Here is a 6,000-nt window from a genome sequence, read left to right as displayed (position 1 = left end):
TCCACACAGGAGGAATATTTAAAGGGCCCAACTCCATTTTCTCAGAGCAAGCAAAAACTTGATGATTGAACATATGGCATGTCTTTTTCCATGCTTTGATGTTTATATGTAAACAGCTTTAGGGAGAGAAATTCATGTACCATAAAATTCACCAATTTAAATGTGTGATTCAGTGGCTTGGGTATATTACATTATTAATTCTTTTAAATTGTGATAAATATAAGTATGTATATTTATGTGATACAGCAGGTTAAGCTGCTGCCTGCCGTGCCAGCGTCCCATATGAGTGCTGGTTCAAGTCCCGGCTGCTCCACTTCCTACCCAGCTCCCTGATAATGCACCTGGGAAAGCAGGGAAAAATGGCCCAAGTGTTTGGGCCCCTGCACCCACCTAGGAGACCCAGATGGAGTTCCAGGCTCCTGGCTTTGACCTGGCCCAGCCCTGGCCATTGTGCCCATTTGAGGAGTGAACAAGTGGATGGAAGATTTCTCTGTCCCTCCCTCTGTCTATAACTTTGTTTTTCAAATAAATATATTTTTTAAAATTTTCCCTTGTTACCAATTTCTGGATGTACAACTCAGCACCATTAATTGTATTCACAATTTTTTATTTTAAGATTTATTTATTTGTTTGAAAGTCCAAGTTACACAGAGAGAAAAGGAAAGGCACAGAGAAAGAGGTCTTCCACCCGCTGGTTCACTCCCCTAATTGGCTGCAACAGCTGAAGCTGTGCTGATCCAAAGCCAGGAGCCAGGAGCTTCTTCTGGGTCTCCCATGCAGGTGCAGGGGCCCAACGACTTGGGCCATCTTCTACTGCTTTCCCAGGCCATAGCAGAGAGCTGGGCTGGAAGTGGAGCATCCAGGACTCAAACCAGCGCCCATATGGGATCCGACACTGCAGGCGGCGGCTTTACCTGCTACGCCACAGCACCGGCCCCTGTATTCACAATTCCACTTGCAACCTTTACGACTGTTTACAAAGCTTTTCATTACCCCAGATAGAAGCCACACACTCAGCAATAACTCCCATCCCATGATTCTCCATCCCCACAACCCAGGTAGTGTCTAATCCACTTTCTTTTTCTATGACTGTACATATCCCAGCTGCCCCATGTCTGGTCTTTCACATCTGCTTCTGTCACTGGGTTAGTCTTCAAGGTCCACCCCGTTGTAACATGGAAACCAACTTGGTCCTTTTGTATGAATGAAGAAAATGCCACGATATGAATGTGTTCCATTTTGCTTATCCAGCTCCAAAGTTGTTCTACCTTCTAGAAATTTGTGAACAGCACTGCAGCAAACATCAGCATACAAACGTCTGGGCCGGCTTTCACCGCCCGGCAGAGGCGTTGCTGAGTCACATGGTCGTTCCACGTTTAGCTTTTTGAGGAAGGGCTATCCTGTTTTCCATAGCAGCTGCAACGTTTCACACTCCGTGCAACGTACACTCCTGTTCCAGTCTCTCTACGCCGTCGTCAATCCTCAGTAGCGTCACTCCTCCTCATTCGTCCTGGGAAGGAAAGCTGGCGGCTCATGGTTTTGATATGCAGATGAGCTCTCTCTCTCTCTCTCTCTCTTTTTTTTTTTTTTTTGACAGGCAGAGTGGACAGTGAGAGAGAGAGAGACAGAGAGAAAGGTCTTCCTTTGCCGTTGGTTCACCCTCCAATGCTGCCGCGGCCGGCGCGCCGCGCTGATCCGATGGCAGGAGCCAGGTACTTCTCCTGGTCTCCCATGGGGTGCAGGGCCCAAGCACCTGGGCCATCCTCCACTGCACTCCCTGGCCACAGCAGAGAGCTGGCCTGGAAGAGGGGCAACCAGGACAGAATCCGGCGCCCCGACCGGGACTAGAACCTGGTGTGCCGGCACCACAAGGTGGAGGATCAGCCTAGTGAGCCACGGTGCCGGCCTCTTTTTTTTTTTTTTTTTTTTTTTTAAGATTGATTTATTTATTTACTTGAAAGTCAGAGTTAGACAGAGAGAGAGAGAGAGAGAGGTCTTCCATCCACTGGTTCACTCCACAGATGGCCACAATGGCTGGAGCTGTGCCGATCTGAAGCCAGGAGCTTCTTCTGGGTCTCCCATGCAGATTCAGGGACCCAAGGGCTTGGGCCATCTTCTACTGCTTTCCCAGACCATAGCAGAGAGCTGGATTGGAAGGGGAGCAGCCGGGACTCGAACCAGTGCCTATATGGGATGCCAACACTGCAGGTGGCAGCTTTACCTGCTACGCCACAGTGCCAGCACCTCCAACTTTTTCTTTTTCAAGTTTGCTTTCACTGTTCAGGGTCCCATAGATGCCAGATAAATACTAGAATGAATGTTTCTATTTTTGTAAAAACTGGTGGTTGGGATTTGGGTGGCCATTGCATTGAATCTAGATTGGTTTGGATTCTATTGTCACCATAGCAACATTAAGTCTTCCAACCCATGGACATGAGGTATCTTTCCATTTATTTAGGTCTTAATTTTTTTAAAAGATGTATTTGTTTATTTGAAAGGCAGCGTTACAGAAAGAGGGAGAGACAGAGAGACCTTCCACCTGCTGGAGCACTCTCCAGATGGCTGCAAGGGCCCGGCTGTGCCAGGCCGCAGCCAAGAGCCAGGAACTCCGAGTCTCCCACATGGGCGGCGGGGACCATCATCTGCTGCCTCCCAAGCGCATTAGCAGGGAGTTGGATCAGAAGCAGAGCAGGCGGGACTGAAATCAACACTCTGATGTGTGAAACAGTCATTCTAAGGGGCAACTTAACCCGCTGCATCACAACACCTGTCACTCACTATTCTCATGACTGAGCCCCCCTTTCTACTCATTTTCTACTAGCTGTTTGTGTTTACTGTGTCCTACATGTCCCCTCCCCGCCCGCACCGCCAAGATTTTTTTTTTTTTTGAAAGTCACAGTGCGAGAGAGAGATCGGTCTTCCGTCCCCTGGTTCACTCCCTGGGGCTGGCCAGGCTAAAGCCAGGATACAGGAACTTCGTCTGGGTCTCCTACATGGGTGACAGGGATCAAGCACTTGGGCCATCTTCTGCTGCTTTCACAGGTGCATTAGCAGGGAGCTGGATCAGAAGGGGAGCAGCTGGGACTCAAAGCAGTATTTAGATACGGGATGCCGATGTTACAAGGGGTGGCTTATTATGTTATAACAGTAAAGACATTGGTTTTTGGGCAACCAAATTCAACTAATAAGAAAACTGCAATTTTTGGAAAACTATGCAACCTTTTAAAATAATCAAGGAGAGGCCGGCGCCGCGGCTTACTAGGCTAATCCTCCGCCTTGCGGCGCCGGCACACCGGGTTCTAGTCCCGGTCGGGGCGCCGGATTCTGTCCCGGTTGCCTCTCTTCCAGGCCAGCTCTCTGCTGTGGCCAGGGAGTGCAGTGGAGGATGGCCCAAGTCCTTGGGCCCTGCACCCCATGGGAGACCAGGAGAAGCACCTGGCTCCTGCCATCGGATCAGCGCGGTGCGCTGGCCGTGGCGGCCATTGGAGGGTGAACCAACGGCAAAAGGAAGACCTTTCTCTGTCTCTCTCACTGTCCACTCTGCCTGTCAAAAAAAAAAAAAAATCAAGGAGAACTCTATTATCTGACAAAATCATGTCGCATAAGTATCTGTATAATACGATCCTATTTACACAGTCCTGCACCACGTAACAATGCTCTGACCAGCAGTAGATCACATGTGCAATGGTGGTTCCTTAAGGTCAAAATTAATCTGAAGATGCCTATGGCCTAGTGACATCATAGCCATCCCAATGTCATTGGGCAACACATCACTCACATGTCAGTGGTAACGTTGCTGTCAACAAACCTACTGCACTGCCAGTCACATAAAAGTGCAGCACCCAGGGCAGGCATCTGGTCTAGCAGCTAGAAACCTGCGCCCCAGGGGCTGCCGCCTGCAGTGCTGGCATCCCATATGGGCGCTGGCTCTAGTCCCAGCTGCTCCACTTCTGATCCAGCTCTCTGCTGTGGCCTGGGAAAGCAGTAGAAGATCGCCCAAGTCCTTGGGCCTCTGCACTTGTGTTGGGGACCCAGAAGAAGCTCCTGGCTCCTGGCTTTCTGTCGGCGCAGCTCCAGCTGTTGCAGCCACCCAGGGAATGAACCAGCAGATGGAAGACCTCTCTCTCTCTCTCCCTCTCTCACTGTAACTCCGCCTTTTGAAAAAAAAATTGATCTTTAAAAAGAAAAAAGAAGGAGGGGCCGGCTCTGTGGCTCACTTGGTTAATCCTCCGCCTGTGGTGCCGGTCCCATATGGGTGCCGTGTTCTAGTCCCAGTTGCTCCTCTTCCAGTCCAGCAGTCTGCTGTGGTCCAGGAGGGTAGTGGAGGATGGCCCAAGTGCTTGGGCCCCTGCACTCACATGGGAGACTGGGGAGGTGCCTGGCTCCTGGCTTCGGATCGGCACAGTGCTGGCTGTAGCAGTCATTTGGGGAGTGAACCAATGGAAGGAAGACCTTTCTGTCTCTCACTCTCACTGTCTAACTCTATCAAATAAATAAATTTCTAAAAAATTCAAAAAAAAAGAAAGAAACCTGCGCCCGACATCAGAGTACCTGGGTTCTATACCTGGGCCACTTCCTGACCCCAGCTTCCTGCTCTTGCAGAACCTAGGAGGTAGCCGTCCATAGCCCAAGTAATTGGGTTCCTGCCACCTACAGGGGAGGGCTGGATTCAGGGCCTGGTTCCTAGCTTTGGCCTTAGCCTAGCCCTGGCCATTGAGGACATTTGGGTAACAAAGTAGTGGATTGAAGTGTGCTCTCTCTCTCTGTCTTCTCTGCTGTCAAATACATGAATAGAGGCAGGTATGTGGCTCAGCAGTTAAGTCAGTTCTCGGGACACCTGCACCCCCTGCAGGAGTGCTGGTTCATGTCTGGGCTGCTCCACTTACGATCCAGTTTCCTCCCGATGCATCCCAGAAAGCTCCAGTGCTTGGGAGCCCACCTGGGATGCCGCACTGCAGGCCTGGACTTTAACCCGCCACGCCACAGCGCTGGCCCTCACCTTGACTCTTGACTGCATCAAGAGCCCACGCTGAGTGACCGGTGTCATCTAAGCTGTCTAAGTGCACTCTAAGAGTCTCCCAACAGTAACATTGCCTAACGACGCATTTCCCATCATTAAGCACCACGTGACTGTATTTTAAAATCCATCTGTATTATGCATTTATGTATAACCATATATGTCTAGAAATGCATTTTAACAGCTTTGTTGGGATAAGTGCACACAGCATACATTAAAAGTATACATTAAAAGTATACATTAAAAGTGACCAGTGACATTGTTCTTTGTACATGCACAGAGTGGTGAATATACAAGTATCACCCAACAATCATCACCACCCATCCTCAGGCCATTTTGGTCACCCCAAAAACAAATAACTGCCTACCACCGGTCACTCCCCATTCGCTCACCCCTCAGCCCTAAGCAGCTACTGAGCTGTTGTTGTCTCTTTAGATCTGCCTATTCTGGACAAATGAACAGAATCATGCAATCTATGGTCTTCTATGATTTTTTTTCATTTAGCACAATTTAAATATTTATTTATCTGTGAGACAGAGAGAGCTCCCGACGACTGGTTCACTCCCAAATGCCCACAATGAAGCCAGCCGCGGAGAATTCAAGTCTTCCTAGGCCGACACCGTGGCTCACTAGGCTAATCCTCCGCCTAGCGGCGCCGGCACACCGGGTTCTAGTCCCGGTCAGGGCGCCGGACTCTGTCCCGGTTGCCCCTCTTCCAGGCCAGCTCTCTGCTGTGGCCAGGGAGTGCAGTGGAGGATGGCCCAAGTGCTTGGGCCCTGCACCCCATGGGAGACCAGGAGAAGCACCCGGCTCCTGGCTCCTGCCATCGGATCAGCGTGGTGCGCCGGCCGCGGCGGCCATTGGAGGGTGAACCAACGGCAAAGGAAGACCTTTCTCTCTGTCTCTCTCTCTCACTGTCCACTCTGCCTGTCAAAAAAAAAAAAAAAAATCAAGTCTCCCAGGTGGGTGGCAGGAACGCAACT

The sequence above is a fragment of the Oryctolagus cuniculus genome, chromosome 1 (assembly GCF_964237555.1).
Source record: "Oryctolagus cuniculus chromosome 1, mOryCun1.1, whole genome shotgun sequence".
In the NCBI taxonomy this organism is placed as follows: Eukaryota; Metazoa; Chordata; class Mammalia; order Lagomorpha; family Leporidae; genus Oryctolagus; species Oryctolagus cuniculus.
This window is presented reverse-complemented; position numbering follows the sequence as displayed.